The 24,834-nt window shown below is 41.4% G+C and overlaps 1 long non-coding RNA gene across 2 annotated transcripts in view; it reads left to right on the top strand.

Annotated features, from left to right (window-relative positions):
* The window catches only part of LOC307112954, a 78,182-nt gene extending 61,790 nt beyond the window's left edge, over positions 1-16,392 (top strand). For both annotated transcript variants that reach the window (XR_013814768.1, XR_013814769.1), the window contains one exon: positions 16,166-16,392. This is a non-coding gene — a long non-coding RNA (uncharacterized lncRNA). The remainder of the gene's footprint in view (positions 1-16,165) is intronic.
* Positions 16,393-24,834: the final 8,442 nt, after the last annotated feature.

Below are 24,834 nucleotides of genomic sequence, written 5' to 3'. Positions count from 1 at the left end.
AAGCAAAGTTTTATCTAAATGAATTGAAGCTACTCAAAATTAACTTCTTGTTTATCTCCTCATGTCAAAAGGTCTCTGCCTGTGGAAATATTTTCTCAGTTCTTTCCAAGATAGCATTTTCTCAAAGCAAAACCAGCAATAACATAAAATCCATTTTGTCATAGGTTTAAAAAGTCAATCATCTGGATATTCAATCTGTATGAAATCAATGTAGAGATAGACTGAATTGTTGAATGAAATTTTCCATCCCATCCCATCAATGTCTAATTTGTGTCCTACCATCTCCATAGGATCATCGCCACCCTTGTAGAATTCCTAATAATTGCTGCCTCTCCGAGCTCTCAGATCTCTTATTTCTGAGTCATTCATTCCAGCATCTTCTCTTCTACCAGTCCTTTTTAAAATATTCTAAATTCATTTTTCTTCCTTTTGGCACAACAAAGACTTATATAATAGGTCTCTATTTCTTTTAAGATGTAAGTATATGTAATGAATTTTTTTTTTCTTTTTTTCTGGGCAACTCTGGCTGGGAGTAAACAACTCCACTTTGAGTATGGATATATTTACAATTTTTCTAACTTTCTTGAGGGTGACTGCTCCTTTATAATAATAACAACCACTATTATTATTATCATCCTATATAATAAAAGGGTAATATGCAAATTGACTGTCACTCCAACACACAAGATGGCTGCCCCCATGTGGTCAAAGATGGCCGCCCCCATGTGGACACAAGGTAGCAGCCACAAGATGGCCAGCAGGGGAGGGCGGTTGTGGGAGATAAGGCCTTCAGGGGAGGGCAGTTAAGGGTAACTGGGCCGGCAGAGGAGGGCAGTGAGGGGTGGGCAGGCCTGCAGGGGAGGGCAGTTGGGGGGAACCAGGCCTGCAGGGGAGAGCATTTGGGAAGACCAGGTCAGCAGGGGAGGGCAGTTAGGGGTGACCAGGCATTCGGGGGAGGGCAGTTGGGGGGGACCAGGCCTGCAGGGGAGGGCAGTTGGGAGGGACCAGGCCAGTAGGGGAGGTCAGTTAGGGGTGACCGGGTTGGCAGGGGAGGTCAGTTAGGGGCGACCAGGATGGCAAGGGAGGGAAGTTAGGGGTGACGAGACCAGCAGGGGAGGGCAATTAGGGGTGACCAGGCCAGCAGGGGAGGGCAGTTAGGGACAATCGGGCCAGCAGGGGAGCAGTTAGGCATCAATCAGACTGGCAGGGGAGTGGTTAGGGGGTGATCAGGCTGGCAGGCAAGAAGCGGTTGGGGCAATCAGGCAGGCAGGCAGGCGAGCAGTTGGTTGTCAGCCAGCAGTCCTGGATTGTGAGAGGGATGTTGGACTACCCGTTTAGGCCCGATCCCACTGGGATGGGGCCTAAACGGGCAGTTGGACATCTCTTGAGGGGTCCCAGATTGGAGAGGGTGCAGGCTGGGATGAGGGACACCCCCCCACCCCCGTGCACGAATTTAGTGCACTGGGCCTCTAGTTATTATTATAATAAAAATAACAAAGGTAAGTCTTAAAATGCAAATATCATTGGGAGGGGGCTTATTAAAAATGAACATTCTTATTAAGAAACAAATAACTAATACTTATAAGCTCTGGAAAGGAGAGGAGGAGCAGAAAGAGAGTGCCTGAGTAGGCTCCCAGGCCCATGATGAAACTATAAACCAAACTAGATTTACTCCCCAGTTTTGCTTAGGGCCATCCATGCAAAGGCAAACATTCAAACTGAGTGCATTTCTCTTTGTTTTTCTTTCTCAAAATTTGAAATCTAAGTTATCAAGTGCATTACTAAATAGGATGCTCTTTTTTTTGTTTTCACTGTTGTACAGAGACAAAGCTATATTTATGCTCTGCCAGTAAATTGGAATAAATTGAGTTTAAAATGATTTTCAGAGATATAAAATGTGTTGACTGTTTTGGAGAGAACAAAATCAACTCTATAATGCCTATGGAAAATTGCTTTATACTGTTATAAAACATCACTTGTTTACAAAGAAATGCTTCTTTAAAAAATGGAAACTCTATCATAGATGTTGTGCTACCTATTTGCAGCTAGTTGTTCCTAAAAATAGTGAACTCTTAGCAAGTGCATTAATCAGGGTCACATTTGTAGCAATATCTGTTAAAAATGGGACTTCTTCCATTCATTACTGCCTGTTTCATCAGATAGACAGTTCTGTCCTTTAATTGCACAAGCATGCAGTAAATTATAGTCTTGAATTTCCCTACCAGAGGCCCAATTTAGGTCAATGTTGAGATATTAGTGCTTTACAACTTGGCCACGACAGAATCCTATGATGTATTACTAGTAAGAGCCTCCTTACTGTGGGATACATGCACAGATGATAGGAATTGAAATGGCCAGTACCTTCAGGCAAGCAGTGTCCTTTCACAAATCCTAGGTGAAGAGTGACAACTAATGGAACTGAAGCAATGAGGCTCAGCAGTTTAGATAACTGTTTTGATTGATCATTTTTCCATAAGAACTAGAGATCTAAACACCTGCTATTCTAATTCTTATGGGACTTCTAATAGTAAAGCCATTTAAAGCCTGCTTCTGGACCTTGGCTACAAATATTTTAAAGCTGATGTCTAAATTCCTCTCTCAATGGTTTTGATTTAATTGGTCTGGGATGCACTCTGGACCTCATGATTTTTACAAGCTCCCAAATGGTTGAAAGAAGCAGCCAAGGTTGTGAACTTCAGAGGCTTACAGCTTTACAGGTTTGGCAGCAACCCCACAGCAGCTGATGATTTCCTGTTCCACTTAATGACTCCATTCAAACGGTGATGTCTCTCTAGAAAATAAATACCCACATTTGAGCTTTCCTTGGACTCATTGGATAAGAACTGCTGAGAGTGGAACCCTGGCATGGGAACTTTTTATATCTCCCCAAGTGGATCATTTGCAGCCAGGGTTGCAAAATCTTGCTTTGTAGTTTCTAGACCCAGCCATGAGACACTCTTTGAATGTACTAACTGAAGAAGCCACACATGATTATTAATTAGAGCATTTTATTTTAAAATGGAATTTTGTTTAATAACACTTTGATTATTGTTTATATTACACATCTAATAGGTTCTGATTAGAATAGGTTTCTCGCCCAGCTGGTGTGGTTCAGTGGTTGAGCATTGGCCTATGAACCAGGAGGTCATGATTCGATTCCAGGTCAGGGCACCTGCCCAGGTTGTGAGCACGATCCACTGTGTGGGGTATGCAGGAGGCAACCGATCAATGATTCTCTCTCACCATTGATGTTTCTATCTCTTTCTCCCTCTCCTTTCCTCTCTAAAATCAATAAAAACACATTTTTTTTTAAAAAAGAAAAAAGAATAGGTTTCTTGATGTTATTTATAGTATCTGGGAGATAAATTCTAGTACCTGGGCAAAGTGGCATTATGAACACATTTAATTTAACAATTTTCTTACCTTAACATTGAAAATCTGTCACCCAGTTGCCAATACCAGAATGTTTTTGGATGGCGTGTCTACTATTTATTGTGGGTTACTTCAGGATGCTCATCTGAGGGCAAATGTTATTTTCCTTATTAAAATTCTCCCTTTGTTAACACTAAGAAGTTCCTGCTTGGTGTCTCCTCATTGGAAAAGTTTTTATTATCTCTCAAGTGAGCCTATAATTTGCCTGCTCTTCTGTGCCTTTGCTCCAAATATCTTCCTGGTGTGGGCAGGGACCCCTAATAGTCTTCATTGTCCAGCATCAGGACTTCTCTTTTAGTTAACACCCTTTTGATTTGTGGCTCAATTTCATTTTGAGCCTACCCTTAGTTAAAGCAATTATTCTTTATTTAAGAATTTCAGACTAAATATCTTCATTCCTAAATAAGTTTGCAGATCCTTCTCATGTAGATAATTGGGAAACCATTCTTTGGAAAGCATTTATTACTCTAAGTGTCACTCATTACTAAAGATAAGGAGTGTTTTTATATATATTGGCAACAGTTTGAGGCAAAAAATCTTGTGTATAATATGTACTATTTAATAAATAAAAACAAATATTTAAGGCAAGTAGTTTTTCCCAAGATTTAAAAACTTCTGAATATATTATTCTACATTATATTACCTAGTTGTTCTTTCTTTTTATCATCACTTCATCAGACATTTTGTAAGAGCTTGCTACAGTGTGTAATAGATCTAGATGTTGGGGGTCAAAAACAGTGCAACTTGACTACAAGGATCATGTCTTGGATTGTGTCTGATGAGTAGAGAACCAATGTATTTTTTGAGTGAGTGAATGATAAATCACAAAATAAGGAGAGGAAATGGTGAAAAATGGTCACCTCCAGGTTGAACAATATTAATTCTCAGAAAGACCTCCTGATCTCTTCTTGTGCAGGTGCTTAAGTGCACCTTCAGAATGTCAGATTGTCATCAGTGGGGTGCCATGTGTGTCCCTATCTGTTATTGGTGGAAGTGGAGTTCTTGTGATGTCACAAGTAAAGGAATTTCCTGAGACTCACACAAGAGGATGAGTGACCTTTATTTCTGTGTCATTAAACCCTTGAGTTTCACCTTATCCCACCATGGAAAAAGTCCAATCTTGTCTTCAGTATGGCAAGAATTAAGGCCACTGGCCAGAGTCTCTGCTCCATGTTAAAGTCCAGTCCCACATCCTGAGTGTGGAGTCCAGATGGCCCTGGACCATGTGGCTGCTTAAGGCCACATGGCTATGCTGAGAGGACGGGGCGGGTGCGGGTCCTGGAGCAAGAGAGGAACAAGCGGCAAGAGTAAAGCATGAGAGAGGGAACTCTTTGTCTGAGGGTTTTACCTTTCCAAGATTTCTCCAGTGGCTCCACCCTCCTAGCTAACCCATTGCTTCCCAGGCAAGCACCTTCCCTAGTCACCTTAACTTCACTGCAGGTGAGCCCATCTCCCCCTTTGTTTGAAAGGACCTGTGGTTTGCTGGGGAGTGTAAAGCTGTAGCTTCCCAGATGACCATATATGTCTGGCCTCCCCTTTGCTTTCTTCCTATTATTAATATTAATAACTAGCTAATGATGATGATAACAATATTACAGAGGTATTGTGAAACATTAGGAACAGCTGTTTTCATAAGTGTTTCCAGAGACATGAGCAAAGGGGTTCATCTGGGGCCTAATGTTCGTTCTAAAACTCAGTGCAATTTTTAAAAAACAAGTAAAATTTAATGATGTGAATCCCAGCTATTTTTTGGAAAAAAAAATGGCAATCTCAAAGTTAAAGCATTAGAAGGATTTTTATGTTCAAGAAAAGAAAACAACTGCTCACAAGGTTGCTGAACAATTTTGTGAAGTTCTTAATGCAATTCCTATCCAAATCCCAGCAAGCTTTAAAATTAAATAAAGACAACATTATTCTAAAATTTATATGCAAAAACAAAGGCAATAGAATAGCTAAAACAACTGTGATATGGAAGAATAAAGTGAAAGGAACCAGCCTACCTCGGTTCAAGACTTATATAGCTACTGTAGTTAAGACTTGGATGGTAATAACAGAGGAATAGATGTGTAGATTGATGGAACAGAATAAGAAACGCAGAGTTTGGCTCACACAAATACAACTGATGTTTTGACATAGGTACAAAAGAAATTCAATGGAAAAAAATATGGCTTTTTACAAGACCAGTGCTCTAACCCCTGAGCTATAGGGCCTTACAAAATATGGCTTTTTAAACAAATGGTGCTGAGCATCCATAAGCAAAAAAGTGAACCTTGACCTAGGACTCACACTTTATACAAAGATTAACTCAAAATGATTCATAGATTTAAATGTAAAACATAAAACTATAAAACTTTTAGTAACACACATAAGAGAAAATATTCATAATCTAGGACTAGACAGAGTTACTAGACATGACACCAAAAGCAGATTCATAAATGGAAAAATTGATAAATTATGCTTCATCACAATTTAAAACTTTTGCTTTGCAAAAGTCTCTGTTACCAGGATAGAAAAACAAGTTAGATAATGGGGGGAGAGGGGGGAATCTGCAAACCACATACCTAACAAAAAAGGGCAAGTATCTGGATATAAAAATGAACTCTCAAACTCAACATTAAAGTCTAATAAAGGCAAAAGACATGAACAACACTTAACCAAAGAGAATATGCAAATGGAGAATAAGGACACAAAAAGATGTTTGGCATCACTAGCCAACAGGGAAATACAAATTAAAACTGCAGCAAGAATAGCTTAAATAAAAGATATGACACAAGCTGACCAGAATGAGAATAAACTGGATTATTTATACATTACTATTGGGAATGCAAAATGGTGCAGCCACTCCGGAAACACTTCGACAGTTTCTTTATTATGACAGTTTCTATATGTTGTTACCATATAACCCCACAATTGTACCATTGGGCATTTATCCCAGTGAAATGAAGACTTATGTTCACACAAGAACCTGTACACAAATGTTTGTAGCAGCTCTATTTATAACCTCCAAACACTAGAAACAACCCAGATGTCCTTCAGCATATGGATGGTTAAACAAAGTGTGGTAAATCCATATCATGGAATACTATTATTCAGCAAAAAAAGGGAACCAACTAGTGATGCATGCAACAACCTGCATGAATATTCTGACAATGATGTTGAGAGAAAAAGGCAATCCCAGAAGGTTAGATACTTTAGTATTCCATTTTTTGGTAACATTTTTGAAGTGACAAGCTTATAGAAATAGAGAATATGTTAGTGGTCACCAGGAGTTATGGGGTTGAGGGAATAAGAGGAACTTGGCATGGCTATAAAAGGGCAACAGGAAGGGTCCTTATTGTATTGAAAATATTCTGTATCTTGACTGTATTAATGTCAATATTCTGGTTATGATATTGCATTATAGTTTTACAAGATGTTACCATTGGGGAAAACTGGGTAAAGGGTCCATGGAATCTCTCTGTATTATTTTTATTTTTTTACAACTTCATGTGTATCTACAATTATTTCAAAAGTTAGAAGAAACCCAAATATTACCATATCACCTCTCTTCAGTAACTTCCCCATTGTTGTAAGATAAAATAAAAAATGCTTTACGGTGTTTGATTAGAACTTGTGTGGTCTAGCCTAGTGATTCCCAGCCATGTAAGCCTGTTAGGATTACCTATGGATCTTACAAAAAAATACTAATGCCTGGGCTCTACTCCAGCTCAATTAGATCAGGCTCTCTGGGCTAACTAGACATTGATTAGTGTTTTATTTGATTAAAGTTGGTCTTACCATCAGACCATAGGTTCCATGAGGGCAAAAAGCAGACTTCTTTTTACCGTGCGTTCTCCAAGTTCTAAGTCAGTGTCTGCCACATAGGAGGTTCTCAGTAACTTTATGTAAAGTGAATAAATGAATGAATGAATGAATGAGTAGAGGGGAAATGGATGTATCCTCCTCCCCTCTCTTACTGCCTCCCTGAACCCATGAAAGTAGAGAAGGGATAAGATGTCTTCCCTGATCTCATTCCCATCTCTTCAGAGCACCACTATGAAATTGCAGCAGGGATCACAGCATTGCTCCTAAGAGATCTAACCCGTAGCAGAAAATCTGAAAATGATGACAGTGCCTCCTTCTTCACACTCAATCAACAGATTTAATGAGAGTAAAACAGAAGCTGACAAGGAGGCTGAAATGACACATAATCTTATTCATGCAGAATAAAGAAAACATTTTAAATGCAGTTTAATAAACTAAAGGCATGACAAAGAAATGTATAAAGATTTTAGGGAAGGACAAAAGCCAGGGGAAAGGAAGCACCCAGCCTTTGACCTAGTAATCACATTTTCAGAAAAGTCTTTCTTGTGCACTGCTCATCAAGCCAGAGTGTTTTACTTGATGTTAATGAGGGAGTAAAATAATGCCATCAGCCACTGAGTTCAGCAAATTCCAAGGTAGTCTGGGGATGTCTTGATTCTGTCCTACTGTCCTCCCCTCCTCCCTGTGTCTATATCAGCATCTATAGTCTGAGCACAATAATTAATGCTTTAAACAATTAACTTGAGACATTGGAGGTTCTGGAATATTTTATGAATCTCGGTCCACAAATCCCCAAACAACAATGTGTGAGAAATACAATTTTATTTCCAGTAACTCTGTTGAATTTCCATTTCTACAACACCATGGCCACGACCACCACCTCCACTACCACCACAACCCATTCTACCTAGCTGGTAGGAAACTTACCTTCTCATTTTTGGTGGAGGGAGTGTTTATCAAGTGCTCCCTGGAATTGTCAAGGTGTAGGGTGGTGAGGCATTGAGGGGGTTGGGAGTATATTGCCCCTTGAGTCCCCTTTTCACTCAGGTGAAAGGAAGTAAGGCCCTTTATGTCTAGCAGCTCCACTGTTTCTGTTTGGACTCATGCTTTAGGCTTGGAAATCTTTATTAGGCTGCTTATATTCACATCTGCGCAGATGTCTCAGCAGCCCTTCGCTCTGTGGGCTTGTTTTCTCCCTGACAGGTATTGCCGGAGAGCTGATACAGTACCCTTTCTTTCCTCTCTCCTCCCGCCCTCCACACAAAATCTCTTTGTAGTTTGTGGTGAAAAGAAGTCCCACCCATTAGTCCCCTACCCATCCCAAACCCCCGTTGCTGGCAAAGACACTTTGTCTCAGTCTACCGGGTCTCAAACTTTTGGAAACCAAAGTCAGGAAGGCTAACAGGCTCTTTCCTCACCAGAGGGTGTGAGCGCAGGACAAACCATGAACTCAATTGGGAGTTGGGTGGAAGGAAATGAAAAAGGAGGAAAAGGGGATATACGGTGATGAAAAAGAATGCATTATCTCAAACTGTTATCTTGGAGTAATAGCCAGGTGCTATATTAACTGCTTTGTATGGATTATCAAGTAATCCTCACAAGCCAGAAATAAGTTGTTGTCCACATTATACAGGTCAGGAAACTGTGTCTCTATGAGGTTTAGTCACTTGACCAATGTCACACCGCTAGTAAAAGACAGGGTTGGAACTCAAACCCAGCTTCCAAAGTCCCTTGTCTTGCTCCAGTTTCTGGCTTCTGGTTCATGATGTACTTCACAGAATGAATTTCTGCTTCAATCTTGCAGTTGCTCCTGAAGGCTAACCTATATGCATTAGCTAGGGTTTATGCCAGTGGCTCAACTGGTGCCCTTTATTTTTGCCAGCCAGGTTTCCCTGAAAAGTTCTCTGATGTCTTTCTCCAGCTCCCAGGTACCCAGCATACCTAGTCCTTCAGAGACACTTGGTGAGTGTTTCAATCCTTAGATCTCAGCAGTACCCCGGGAGGGGACCACCATCCCATGCTGTTACTGGTAACTCAGTTTGCATATATCACAAACTTCTCTATTTAGAAGCCATGTAAAGAACTGCCTCATTTTCCTTGGCTGATGTGGCTCAGTTGGTTGGACATCATCCCATGCACCAGGAGGTTGCCGGTTCCATTCCTGGTCAAGGGCACACTGGGTTGCAGGCTTGATCCCCATAGGGGGCAGGCAGGAGGCAGCCGATGGATGTTATACTCTCACATTGATGTTTCTCTCTCTCCCTCTCTTTTCCTCTCTCTCTAAAAAAGCAATCAATTAAAAATTATGCATATATATAAAGAACTGCCTCATTTAATGGTAGAACGTGCACCATGCATGAAGTCAGGCTGGGCAGTCCCATAATAGTGAGGGGTTTTAGCTCACAGGGAAGCCTATTTCATCCATTTTGAGATGAACAAGGAGCTTAAAATGATTGGCTTGACAAACAGGCCACAAACAGGCAAGCATCTTTAAAAAATAATTGTCCTGCCCCACGAATAATTGAGCAGTGTGGAACTACTACCATAGTCTTTAAAACGATCATTTTCAGTATCACGCAGGCAGCTTAACCGAAAACAAAGATGGGTCACCAAAGTTCCTGCACTAAAAACAGGAAGAATTATGGGGCCGGGGCACACAAACACAAAAATGAGGGAATATAAAAAGAGAAAATAATTAAAATAGTTATAATAGAAAGACACTTTGAAATTTGTGAATTTACTTTTTGTCCTTTAAAATTTCCCCTCCCATGAAGCCTCCTCAGGTCCAGATATGATTACTGATTATTAATCTCTTGCCTTCTTTACCTACATGTTCTTTCAATCATTCCTACATGTTCTTTCAATCAATCAAAAATGATAAAACCCTGTGGAGAGGTAATATCATCCCTAGTGTAGACATGAAAGAATGTGGCCTCAAGAGGTTAATGAAGCCAAAACCGGTTTGCCTCAGTGGATAGAGTGTCGGCCTGCAGACTGAAAGGTCCCAGGTTCGATTCCGGTCAAAGGCATGTACCTTGGTTGCGAGCACATCCCCAGTAGGGGGTGTGCAGGACTGGGGGTGTGCAGGAGGCAGCTGGTTGATGTTTCTCTCTCATCGATGTTTCTAACTCTCTATCCCTCTCCCTTCCTCTCTGTAAAAAATCAATAAAATATATTTTAAAAAATAAACAAAGAGAAGAGATTAATGAACATTTGGGCAAGGCCTTGGGATCAGGAAATAATTTTTCTCTCTTTCTATTACATCATATTGACTCTAGTAGGTCCGTTAGGAGTGGATTTAAAGATTTTAGGAAGAGACCACACATCTGAATTGCTTGGCCTCTTGGTATTGTTAAAATGAAAACATGTAATCCCTGTCCCTTCTGCCTTTGTGTAGGTTGACCTGGGCCAGACGTAGAAAGCATTATATTTGCAATATTGGGAGTTTCTCTTCCCTTTGGCAATTGAGAATAAATTCTGTAGAGCAGTGAAGCACACTGGGGAGCTTTTAAAAATCTCCATGCCTGAGTGGCATGCCTGAGAATCTGAGGGGTGGGACACAGATACCAGTATTTTTTAAAACTCCCTCAGTGTTTCTCCACTGCAGCCATGGTCAAGAACCAGCCCTCTAAAACAGTGGTTCTCAAACTTGAACATGCACCAGAATCACCTGGAAGGCTTGTTAAAATGCTGATTGCTGCCGGGCCAGTGTCATTCAGTGGTTGAACATCGGCCTGTGAACCAGGAGGTCACAATTGGGGGTACATGCCCGGGTTTGGGGCTTGATCCCCAGTAGGGGGCTTGTAGGAGCAGCCATCTCCTGGACTGTGTTAGTATTGTATTCTTCCAGGTGTCAATTCAGGGGAGAAAATGCCTGGGATACATAAATTTTGTCTCAACCCTCTAATTAGTTCTGGCCATCCAAGACATGTTTTCAAATAGTAGTTGGAAGACACTAACCCAAAATGTATTCATTATTTTGTGTACTTCAGCTGTTACTATAATCCTTGTATTTAGAATCAAGCTGATTGCTAAATACAACAATAAACATTCAGACCTTGAGTACCTCATGTTTTCATTATATTGACCTCTAGTTCAATAACACATTTTATAGACATACATTCTTATTAAAGACCTAATTAATTCCTATGATACCCATGTGAAGCATAGAGTTGGGTTACACTATGCCCATTTTAAGGGGCGATAATTAAGCCCTGCCTGGAATTACACTGACTATTTGAAGAGCCAGGAGTAAATTGCAAGTCTTGACAATGGTGCTGTGTCTGCTAGTCAGTACTGTATTCTGCTGGTGTCATTGATTCATCAGAGTCTGTTTAGTGCCCAGTTATAAATGTCTAATTTCAAAATCATTTAAAATGTACACAGCAGATTGTAAAGGGTGGTTGCTAATTAGAGAAGAACAAGAGAGCTAGGATATATCATTCCTAAAGGTTTACCCTTTTTAAACAATACAGCAATAGAAAAGTGAAAAGAAACCTATACATTACAGTTCAATAAATATCTACTATGGGCTAGGGCTACTTGGTGCAAGTCCTGTTCTAAGTACTATGGAATATGAAGCATCCTATATAATAAAGAGGTAATATGCAAATTGACCATCACTCCAACACATAATATAGCCACCCCCATGTGGACGCAAGATGGCCGGCAGGGGAGGGCAGTTGGGAGGGACCAGGCCTGCAGGGGAGGACAGTTGGCGGGGGGACCAGGCCTGCAGGGGAGGACAGTTGGAGGTGACCAGGCCAGCAGAGGAGGGCAGTTAGGGGTGACCAGGCTTGCAGGGGCGGGCAGTTGGGGGGAACTAGGTCTGCAGAGAAGGGCAGTTAGGGGTTACCAGGCCGGTAGGGGAGGGCAGTTAGGGGTGACCAGGCTGGCAAAGGAGGGAATTTAGGGGTAACCGGGCCAGCAGGAAAGGGCAGTTGGGGATGACCAGGCCTGCAGGGAAGGACAGTTAGGGGCGACCATGTTGGCAGGGGAGGGCAGTTAGGGGCAATCGGGCCGGCAGGGGAGCAGTTAGGCATCAGTCAGGCTGGCAGGGGAGTGGTGAGGGGGTGATCAGGCTGGCAGGCAGAAGCAATTAGGGGCAATCAGGCAGGCAGGCAGGCAGGTGAGTGGTTGGGAGCCAGCAGTCCTGGATTGTGAGAGGGATGTCGCACTGCCTGTTTAGGCTCGATCCCTCGGGCCTAAACGGGCAGTCGGACATCCCTTGAGGGGTCCCAGATTGGAGAGGGTGCAGGCTGGGCTGAGGGACACCCCTTCCCCCCGTGCAAGAATTTCGTGCACTGGACCTCTAGTAAATATATGTATATCCTCAATATGTCATATTAAATATGCCAAAATGTGTGTATAGGATGCTTCTATGTCCTTGGCGATAGAGAGGTTTTTATGAAAAAAGGTGGAAATGGAGATGGGCCTTGAAACATTAGTAGGACTGGCTCAAGTGGTCAGGAGGAATCTAGCTGCTAGACAAAGAGGTAATGAATATGGGTGGGGTTGTAACCGGACAATCAGTGGGTCTGGATTGCCTGTCGCTACTTGAGCCTATTAAGCAGAGACAGGGTTGAATCATTTATTCCAATATATGAGCATTTATTCCAATAATGCTGGCAGTATGGGGGAGCAGCAGGTCATCCACAAAAATCTACTCTGCCCCTCTCCACAAGTCAGCAGCTTATATTGGGTAGAGGGACAAAGATTACATGGGAAAGTAAGAATTACAGGCATGGGAAAGTAGGCAATACTTATAGGTTACAGGGAATGCGGACTGGGGGTGGGGTGCAAAGGGTGGGTGCCTTCTGGACCAAATTACAGGCAACTAGGTTGGTAATCTAGGCACTTTTTGGGAAAGGAGGAAGGAGTGCATTCCTCCCATGTCCCAGGGAGGTTAGAATGTGCTTTCTCTTATCAGAACAGAACAACCCAAATTAACAGAGCATGATTAATATTTCTTATAATTATAGCTAGTCCCCAATATTCTATTTCTGCCCCTAACAGGGTCATCATACTTGCTATTGTCTGGAAGAGGAAGTTAGGAGCTCTCCAGTGGTAATTTCCTGCTATGTTAACTGAAGGCAGAAAAAGCCAGACAGGGGAGAGAATAAACAGAATTTCAGAGGAAACAGGGAGACTTCCTGAGTTCTTATCAATACTCCAGTTTCTGGTCCCAATCTCTGCTTGAGCCTCAGCTGCATTCCTGATCTACCCCAGTGTCTTCAAATGAATTCCAGTGTTTTGTTGACCAACAGGAGAAACCAACCAGTTATTATTATTGTGTTGTTGTTGTTGCTAATCCTCACAAGAGGATATTTTCTCCATTAATTTTTAGAGAGAGTGGAAGGGAAGGGAAGAGACACACAGACAGAAACATCAATGTGAAACACATCAATTGGTTGCCTCCTGCACTTGCCCTGACCAGGGCTGGAGATTGAGCCTGCAACCCAAGTACGTGCCCTTGACTGGAATCGATGCTCTAACCAGGCGTCCTCAAACTACGGCCCACGGGCCACATGTGGGTGTTTTTGCCGTTTTGTTTTTTTACTTCAAAATAAGATATGTGCAGTGTGCATAGGAATTTGTTCATAGTTTTTTTTTTTAAACTATAGTCTGGCCCTCCAACGGTCTGAGGGACAGTGAACTGGCCCCCTGTTTAAAAAGTTTGAGGACCCCTGCATCTAACCACTGGACCAACTGGCTAGGGCCCAGCAGTTATTGAAGACAGGAATCCTAGCTGCAGAGTTTAGGAATGAGCCAAGAAGGTTGAGTGTTATCAGATCTAAGCCCTGGGGCAAGTACTTGAAAACAACCCAGTCATCTTTGGTTTAGAAACCACATTGTGGGTTGGCCATGTGGGCAAATGGGGCCACATGCTAACCTGACAAGCTCAGGGGAGGCCTGCATGGCGGTCTTGCAGACTTAGAGACCTAAAGTAACCACAAAGGATGGTCTGAAATTAAACTTTAACTAAAAGCAGTTATGGTGGGTAGTTATGTCCTAGGCCAATATCTTCACGGACAAGGTCAACCTTTACCTTAACTGAGCCTATCTGTCTTTTTGCACACATAATAACATGCCCTTTGATATGTGTGGGTAACTTGTAACTTCCCTTTTTCTGGACCCCTTGGGGCACAACCTAATATGCTGGGCATCAGGACAGATACCACACATTCCTTCATTATCATGTTAACTAGAAGCCCGGTGCACGAAATTCGTGCACGGCGGGGGGTTGTCCCTCAGCCCAGCCTGTACCCTCTCCAATCTGGGACTCCTGGAGGGATGTCCGACTGCCCGTTTAGGCCCGATCCTGGTGGGATCGGGCCTAAACGGGCAGTCGGACATCCCTCTCACAATCCAGGACTGCTGGCTCCCAACTGCTTGCCTGCCTGCCTTCCTGATTGCCTCTAACCACTCCGCTGCCAGCCTGGTTGATGCTTAACTGCTCCCCTGCCAGCCTGTTTGCCCCCAACTTCCCTCCTCTGCCGGCCTGGTCACCCCTAACTGCCCTCTCCTGCAGGGTTGATCACCTCCAACTGCCCTCCCTTGCAAGCCTGGTCCCTCTCAACTGCCCTCCCTTGCAGGCTGGGTGCCTCCCAACTGCCCTCTCCTGCTGGCCATCTTGTGGTGGCCATCTTGTGTCCACATGGGGGCAGGATCTTTGACCACATGGGGGCAGCTATATTGTGTGTTGCAGTGATGACCAATCTGTATATTACTCTTTTATTAGATAGGATAGAGGCCTGGTGCACGGGTGGGTCCAGCTGGTTTGCCCTGAAGGGTGTCCCGGATCAGGGTGGGGTTCCCTTGGGGCGTGGGGCGGCCTGAGCGAGGGGCCTGTGGTTGTTTGCAGGCCGGCCACGCCCCCTGGCAACCCAAGCGGAGGCCTGGTATCTGGAATTTGTTTTCCTTCTACAATTGAAACTTTGTAGCCTGGAGCGGAGCCAAGTCTGCTGCTCCCTCCCCGGCGGCAGCCATCTCTGTGGCAGTTAATTCACCTTCTACAATTGAAACTTTGTAGCCTTAAGCGGGTGAGCCCGGCCAGGGTGTGCGGAAAGCTTTGCTTCCCCTGTTGCCGGCGGCAACTCTGGCCTGCTCTCTCAAACTCCATTCTGTTGCCATTTGTTTGAATTTGTTTACTTTCTATAATTGAAACTTTGTAGCTTGAGTGGAGGCTTAGGCCTGCAACGGCTTGGCTTCCTCTGTTACCTGGGAAACCTTGCTCACTGTGGCTGTAGCCATCTTGGATTGGGGTTAATTTGCATACTTGCCCTGATTGGCTGGTGGGCGTGGCTTATGTAGCGGAGTGATGGTTAATTTGCATATTACCATTTTATTAGAGAGGATTGTTCTTGCACCCACCTAAGTTATGTGTCTATCATTTTACTCTTTAGCCCAGTGATGGGCAACCTTTTGAGCTTGGTGTGTCAAACTTCGCCAAAAAACTGAACATAACTCGGGTAGTGTGTCACTTTGAGGAAAAAACATTATTTTGCAAATGTTTCATCCTCAGGAGCAGCAAATGTTTCATCCTCGGCATGCGGCCGCCTTAGCGGCCGCGTGTCTTCAGAAATGGCTACGCGTGTCAGTGCTGACACACGTGTCATAGGTTCGCCATCACTGCATCCCAGGGGTTCTCTCCACCCCCCTCAACCCCCACCACCACTGCTTTGTTTTGTCCCGCCTCTCTAGTCTATCACCAATGGATTTCATGTAACCCACCTACATCCCTTTCCTTTGATTGCAACGTATAAATACAGATGTAACCCGCCATTCTCCAGAGCATTATCTCAATTCATTGCGGTTCTGCTTCCCGACATACATATGTTGACAGTTTGGCTCAAATAAACTCACAAAAATTCTTTACAGGTTTCAATGTTTGATTTTTTTCTTTGTTTTTTTTTTCTTACGTTAACAGCCAGATAGTTGAAAGAGTGAAGGAAGCTCACCAGGTCTTATTCCTGCTACTAAGGCTATGTGGCTTCAGATTCTTCCACTGAGATAAATTGCCAGACTCAGAAACCTCCTTGCTTCTTGGGCACTCTTTGAGTGATGGCTGTTGCTTGTAGGTCAACTGGATAAAAAACATTTTTAATCAGGTAGGTTATCTTCTTTCTAAAGGCAGAAAGAGTCATTCACCTGGAATTAAACCACCTACTTGAGAATAGCTGTTTTGGCAAGAGAACTGTTTGCCCCAGTATTTGTTCTTAGTATTATTTTTAATGTATTTAAATGACAGATTGTGACTTGGAGGTGATTCATTTTTATTTCCTAGTTGTCTTGACAACAATGTACTTTATGATATTCTATGTACTTGAGAATCATGAAATTTTATAATCAAGTAATATGATGCTTATTAAAATTTTGATTCAAAATGCATTGGTAAAATTCTGTCGGGTTGGGTGAATTGGAGAGGGACAATTATTTTTATTAAAACATTTTCTAAGAGGTCACAAACTATTGTAGGCAGTGGGAACAGGTGTTAGACCTGTGGGGTCAGATCCAACCTGGGTTCAGCAACCTTGGTACTTGAGTTCTGGCTAGGATAGAATTCAGAGCCAAGACTAAGCCTGTAAGAGAACATGTATTACAAAATCACAGAGGTGGGAGAAGTAATTTGTAGAAGAAATGGGCTTAAGAAACAAGTTACAGAGGCAAAGGGATTTTAGAAGTGAGGAAGGTAATGGTAACACACCTGGGCTACGGGGAAAAGGAAGGGAAAGGTGCTGGTGAGCTCCCCTCAGGGCTTTAAGGGTGGAGAATTTAGGGAGAGTCTCAGGGGAAAATCTCAATAGATTATTCAGCCATTTTCCATGTATGTCCTTTCAGGGTTGTGGTCTCCACTTACTGATTGACTGACACCAGGGCAGGGGGTCATTATTCAGTGGAGCTGGTCTTGAGGTCAGCTGTAGCTGGTTTTGCTTTTCTGGGCCTGGAGCTGAAATACAACTGAGGCATATATATTATCTCTAGGGAGGAAAGATCAGGGTGTCCAAATTGCATGACCAGCAATATACTAGGGGAGAAAAAAAAAAAAATATATATATATATATATACTAGGGGAGAAAGGTCACCCTGGGGGCAAGGTCCCACCCTACAATTGTTCTTTGCTAGGCATCAAGGGCTTTCCACCCTGGTGACCTTCTGTACCTGGTCCATCATCCTTGCTCTGCTCCTGTCTGTCTAACTGACTTAAGGACCTTTACTAAATTTAATTTCAGGGAGGGTTAACTCAGGTGTCCCCCCTAATGACTTCACTTAGAATTTACTTTTACTACATTTGCACTTTATTTTTAGATTTTTTTTCTGTATTTATGTTGTTAAAAAACAAAATTTAACTGAATAACTTTAAAGATCAAATTGACTTTATTCAACAATTCATGAATCTGACAGCATCCCATCTAGCAAACAGAAAGGCGCTATGAGGAGATGTGCAAAATGGAAGCCTTTTATAGGCAAAAGGGGGAGAGAAAAAGTTTCTAACAAAAAGTAAATTGTTTCCTTTGGGGGAGATGGGGACCTATCATGCAGATTACCTCACTAGTACTAATCAGGTAATTCCAGGTTGACTGGAAAGGTTCTATTCCTGGTAGAGACTGAAATTGCAATGAGGTTAGGTGTTAAGTTTTCGTTTGTTGATGTGGGCCTTAGCACAACGGACTCCATTTTGGGCCTGTTGTCTCTCTTTAACAATTTCCCCCTCAACTGAGAGATGTTATTAGATTTTAAGGCATTAATGCCACACTCAACTACAGCTCTTTTGTTCTTGAAGGTCTTAATCTCTGTGATATTCACAGGCCCCAAATTCACAATTTTAATTCGGTCATTCTCTTCATTCCTTTTCTGACATTCCAGCTTTAGAAAGATCATTTGCTTGGTGGGTAGTGGCTTTGAACAAGCATTTAAAGCTTTGGAGAGACTATAGTGTGCTAGGGATTACTAGGATTATAAGTAAAATAATTCCCAATTTCTGGAATACCACTTTGGAGCAATGGTCCCTAAGACCCAAAACAGTCAAAATCAAATAAGTAAAAAAAAAAAATGACCCTCTTGCAGGAGTCACCTTTTAAAGCCAAGTGGCTTGCTCAGTGGCTTTATATAATTGAGTTTCAACTTCTCCAGGTGTGTTAATCCAGGTGTAGCAGGTGGTGCTGGCCACAGCACAAACAACTCTTTGCTCAGCTAAAAGATAATCAAGGGTTATCTTATATAATTAAGATCAACTTTTGACCAAAGAGTTTAAGGATTTTTCTTGGTCAGGTACTGCCTTAGCAGTGAAATTTGCAATGTTTTTAGGAGTTCAGGAGATGTTCCTGATCATAGCTTCATTTACATTTACATTTGGTAGGGTCCTGCCAACAGGAAGCAAATCCTGAATCATGAATGCCTCCTGGTAGTTCCTTTCTAACACAACAAGGTAAATTCAGGGGATGTAACCAATGAGGTGTCTCTGTCTGTGGATAGTGAGGAGCACAGTTAGATAATCTAAGAGGAATTGACTGGTTATGCACCAGCTATCTAGGCATTCATAGGCTCAAGGAGAGTGATAACCACCATAGACAAAGATAAATCCTCTTGGGCACAAACCACTCCTGCTAAGGTGGCACTGTTAAAGGGCAGATCAGAGTTGTGGATGACAAATCTAGAAGTCTGAAAGGTTACCCCCCTATCCCCCCCCCTCCCCTTAGCAATAATCTGGGAGATATGGATGATGGCATTATGTTTTCAGGTCAATGTCAAAGTAACAGAAAGGGAAAAAAAGAGTTTCCTGTTTAGTTCCAGTATGAAGTCTTGATCTGGTGTCTGGGGAGGAAGCAGTCTATCTTTATGTCAGCTATTTCTCAATTAGATTTGGATGTCTCCAGCATTTGGACAGGACCAGATGTCAGGTGGAGCCTTCTCCACCTGAGATGTATATCCAAGGTTGAAATCCCTGAAATTTGCCTGCTATCTGGGTAGTAAAGAGGATCTGGTATAGTCCCTTCCAAGGATATTTAAGGGCAGTCTTTGTTCTTCATGATTCCAAATCAGAAGGCTGGTTAGAGATATTTGAGGGAACTAGAATAATTTAGGATACAGTCTAGTTTACAGATATATAACAAAACCTCAAAGACAATTAATAGAACCAGAATCTAAAATCTATAAAGGTATGCCTGACTGCCTTGGCTCAGTGGTTGAGCATCGACCTATGAACCAGGAGATCACAGTTTGATTCCTGGTCAGGGCACATGCTCAGGTTGTGGGCTCCATTCCCAGTGGTGGATGTGCAGAAGGCAGCCAATCAATGATTCTCATCATTGATGTTTATCTCTCTCTCTCCCACTCCTTCTCTGAAATCAATAAAAATATATTTAAAAGTAAAATCTACAAAGGTATAAACATAATTTCTCTCTATGATTGCCTTCATTGTTTCCAAAGTTAGTTACAGAAAACTAATTTGATTCCATTAAACTTGGCCTGATTATTTACATAAGTGCAGCAAGAATAGTGACTGAGCCCTGGATGGTGTGTCTCAATTGTTTGGGCATCATCCATCCCGTGCATCCAAAAGGTTGCTGGCTTGATTTCCGGTCAGGGCACATGCCCGGGTTGCAGGCTCGATCCCAGGTAGGAGGTGTGCAGGAGGCAGCCCATCCATGTCTCTCTCTCCTTCTCCTTTCCTTTCTCTCTGAAATCAATACAAAATCTTAAAGAAAGAACAGTGATAGATCATATAAGCTTTTTAAAGACTGTTTTGCTAGAAACTTATAAACAAGATGTCAGGGTGGTTTTCCCAAGGGCTTAATTGACTCCATGAAATCATATTAATTCCTTTAATGTGTCTAGTCATATCATTGGTAATAAAACCAGTATTTTGAATTGTATCCTGTTACAAGGAGAATAGATGCATATCAAACTGATGCAAATAACTATATTATCATGAAAAAAATACTTAACAGTTTCTAAATTTTGAAGGGATCAGGTAGGAAAAAAAGTTTCACCTTTGTTTAAAAAGGTAAACTTTACCAAACTGTTGTAAGTCATATGTAGTTTAAGAGAAAAAATTTCTTCAAATCTGGAAAAATAAAGACACCCATTAAAAAACCAGCAACCTTTCAAACAAGGAGTCCTAAAAATCATAATCATCCTATGTTCATTAAGTCCCATGTTATTAATTCCTGTTCTGCTTGAATCCAGTTTTTCCACTAGTTCCCAAAATTCTCACCCAGTTTAGTTTTATGATCTTAAATTTATCAGAAACCTTTACTTATCAAAATTATTTCCATGAATCTCCTTGAAGATGAAGCACTTTTGCAGTCCTGCTTTTATAAAAGCATCAGAATAAAAGAACTGCCTCTGAAAAGACTTAAAGATGGGATGCTCATTTTTAAAGATATTGACACTGTCTTGATTAACCCCGTTGTTAAATAATAGGAAAGGAACAAAAGGAAGGCCAAATATTATTGTCATTTGTGCAGCTTTGCCAGGAAGCTTCAGTTTAACACTCCCTAGGTCTATCCCTATGGATCGCTGGGGGAAGGGACTGGACAGGGGAAGAATGAATGCATGCTCTGTAAAGTCTGGGTGACATAGGGAAGGCACTTGTCAGTGGGTCAAACCTGGGTAGGCGTGGCCACTGCAAGCATGGGAAAATGTGAGATATTTATTCTCTTGAACAAAGGAGTTTGCTCTCTTGTGCTCTTGTTCTCTTGCACTCCTGGTTTCTCAGGGGCACTCATACTCCTGCTCTCCTGCATTTGCCCACAAGGCCATGAGCCCCACACAATGGACTGATGGACAGTAACTAGCCTAATGCTGAACCGGACCCAACTCCACCATGGAACGGAAACTTTGGACACTGGCTCTGCTTCTAGCTCTACTGAATCCAAGACTAGGTTAAGGAAAATGAGACTTTACAAACCGAGGGATGTAATTCCACACAAATAAAGCTTTCTACCACATCTCATATTCCTTTGGAGCCTCCAGAAATGTTTATTCCAGTGGTATCCCAATCACCCCACTCCCACTAGCAATGGAGAAAGACTATCTATGCTTTTCTCTGATAACAATATGAGAGTTCATTTTAATGGAATTGATAGGAAAATTTGGTTATTTCTGTGACACACAACATGTAAAAATAATAACTAAAATTATGATGACAACCTTACACCAGGACATGTCAGACTTTAGGAATTTCATACAATTTCTGGAACACTTGTACCATATATCTATACAAATACAACATAAAGATGCTTCAGAAGTCCTCTGGAAAATCCCAAAGTTAGTTTGAAGTCATAAAGTCTTCATTTAGAATTCGATTTTGGGAAGTTTGTAAAAAATATCAAAAGATTTAAAAACACTTGGTCAAATAAGATCATAAGTTGCTGTGAAATAATAGTTATCTGTTTAACCATACTGACAAAGACTTTGCAGGCAAATATAGAAAGTTAAATAGTTGTTTAAAAAAACCCCAAAACAACCCTTAGTTGTTTTTTTAAAAATATGATTTTATTTATTTCAGAGAGGAAGGGAGAGGAAGACAGAGATAGAAACATCAATGATGTGAGAGATTCACCGATTGGCTGCCTCCTGCACGCCCTCTACTGGGGATCGAGCCCACAACCCTGGCATGTGCCCTGATGGGGAATCAAACTGTGACCTCCTGACTCATAGGTTGCTACTCAATCCCTGAGCCACGCTGGCCAGGCAACCCTTAGCTTTTTTAATAGAGAAAATTCAGCATTCTTAAGTAATCAAAGACCTGATAAAGACAACAGAGAAAATTATTTTGACAAAACACAGAATCTTCATTTTCTAGGAAGATTATTTTCAAAGGTAAAGAAAAATGTTTTACAATCTGTTACCAAGAGCAGACCAATAATAGTCCAAGAACACTTTGCCCTTTTAGCAGAGAGAAAACCAAATTCTAATTTTGCCCCAGCTTTCCTTTTTTTTTTTAACCAATTTAACTTTTTTTAAAAAAAACTGATTTTAGAGAGAGAGGAAGTGAGAGAAAGAGAGAGAGTAACACTGATTTGTTGTTTCACTTATTTATGCATTGATTGGTTGATTCTTGTATGTGCGTGCCCTGACCAGGGATCAAACCTGCAACCTTGGCGAATTGGGATGATGCTGTAAACAATTGAGCTGTCCAGCCTGTGCTGTACTAGCTTACTTTTGTTATTAAAACTCATTCACTTAATAAACAAGTTTTAAAATATATTTCATATGTCTTTTTAGAAGAATATGCCTTTTTCATAGTCAATTTTTCAATGTGGTAAAAAATGTGTTTACTAACAAACCCAAATGTCTTGGCAATAAGAAGTCAAAAGTAGATAACCTGTGTTCAGTAATTAATGTTTCAGTATTTTATCTTATTTAAAAACTAGAGGCCCGATGCACGAAATTTGTGCAAGAGTAGGCCTTCCTTCCCCCGGCTGCCAGCACCAGCCTCCCTCTGGCACCCAGGACCCTGGCTTCGTCCAGAAGGTCGTCCGGAAGGATGTCTGGTCTAATTAGCATATTACACTTTTATTATTATAGATGATCTAGATACTCAATGGATTTTTATCATTTGACTTAATGCAGCAAAACTTTAAGGCTTCAGGTTACCAAAAAGATTTGGGGAAACTACTTGAAAACTTCACCTAAAAAACGCTTATCCTACTTACATCTATGTAATTTACTTTCTTAACAATTATGTTTAAACTAGCCCCCAAAACTTCATGAGATAGTAGACAAAGTCAGCCATCATCTCAGGCTATTTTTCTTGCTGAAATATAACTGGACTTTTAGTAAGCCATTGTAGAATGAAAGTTTTGTATGTCTATTATTTTTAATGCTGATAACTTTGAAGACATACCTATTTTATTTAAATCAACTAACTCAAGCTAGCTTTTATTTACTAAAGGTTATTTTAGATCAAGTGAACTTAAAAGCATTTAGCTTAGTTTCTTTCATATTTCTCAGTGTTTAATTTATACAAGCATTTAATTAACTTTAAGTTAATTAAATAAGTAGTCTTACACATTATTTTTGGCAATATCACCTGGAGGTAAAAAATACCATTATATATATATATATATATATATATATATATATATATATATATATATATATATAAATAAATACATATATCATATATGTATATATAGAGAGGGAAATATATATATATATGCCAGTGATGGCGAACCTATGACACGCGTGTCAGCACTGACACGCGTAGCCATTTCTGATGACACGCGGCCACTGAGGCGGCCGCATGCCGAGGATGAAACATTTGCTGCTCCTGAGGATGAAACATTTGCGAAATAATGTTTTTTCCTCAAAGTGACACACTACCCGAGTTATGCTCAGTTTTTTGGTGAAGTTTGACACACCAAGCTCAAAAGGTTGCCCATCACTGATATATGCAAAAACAGACAGATGCAAACAGAAATCTTATTGCTTTCATTCTAAAATTTGTCATTTGTACAATAATATGAAACTCACTAGTTTATAAAAGAACATTTGGATCCAAATTTTGTTTTGGCATTTAGATAATGGGTGAGCAAAAGTAGGTTTATAGTTGTAATGCAAATAGTGCAATAAATAATAAAAATAAAGAAAAAAATCTGTTCCATGTACTCACAACTGTAAACCTATGTAAGTTAAGTTTTTCTGCTCTTATGGCTAAAGCATTTTAATAATATTTTGATACTGTTATAATAAACCCGGTTATTAACTGGAAAGGAACAAAGGAAAGGCCAAATATTAGACGCATGCTCAGTGAAGTCTGGATGACATAGGGAAGGTACTTGCTTGTCAGTCGCACCTGAGAACAGGGCATTGGCCAGAGTAGGCGTGGCCTCTGTAAATACTAGAAGATTTGAGATACAAAGCTCCTAAACAAAGGAGTTTCCTCTCTTTGTTCACGCTGTTTTCTCTTGGTTCGTGCTCCTGGCTTATGGGGCTCTCATGCTCTTGCATTTGCCCCCACACAGCAGACTGATGGACTGTGACTAGCCTAACGCTAAACTGGACCCATCTACCATGAAACAGAAACTTTGGACTCTGGTTTTGCTTCTAGCTCTGCTGAATCCCCAGCTGCACCTCTTCCAGGACTGGATTAAGGAAATGGGACTTCAGAAACGGACGGATTTTCTACCACATCTCATCCTCCTGAAATTCTTATTCCAGTGGAACCCCACTCTCATTATCAATGGAGAAAGACCATCCATACAATTCTCTAATAACAATTCCCATTGTGACTCTTGTATTGGGGGGAAAATTGAACCAGCTGACCTTAACAAAGGGGGACTACAGACTAGGGGCTCTATGTAAATGGGGAACTGCAAACTGCCAACCCATGTGGATCTTGGGACAGAATCAAGGGATGGAGTTTTCCACCAATTAAATGAGACTTGTGGTCTGTAATAAAGACTAGGGGTTTGGGCTCTGGGTAGAATCGTTTGTCAGCTTAAGCTGATTTGCCTGGTATTGGAAAGCCAATTAGATTGGGAGCTCTACGCAAAGAGAGCAGAGCTTGGAATAAAGAACTTATTCATGGCCCTTGGATATGGTTAAAAAGGCAGAGAACTCAAAAGGGGTTTGTGGGTGCTATGCCTA

The sequence above is a fragment of the Cnephaeus nilssonii genome, assembly GCF_951640355.1.
Source record: "Cnephaeus nilssonii genome assembly, chromosome: 16".
In the NCBI taxonomy this organism is placed as follows: domain Eukaryota; kingdom Metazoa; phylum Chordata; class Mammalia; order Chiroptera; family Vespertilionidae; genus Cnephaeus; species Cnephaeus nilssonii.
This window is presented reverse-complemented; position numbering and strand designations above follow the sequence as displayed.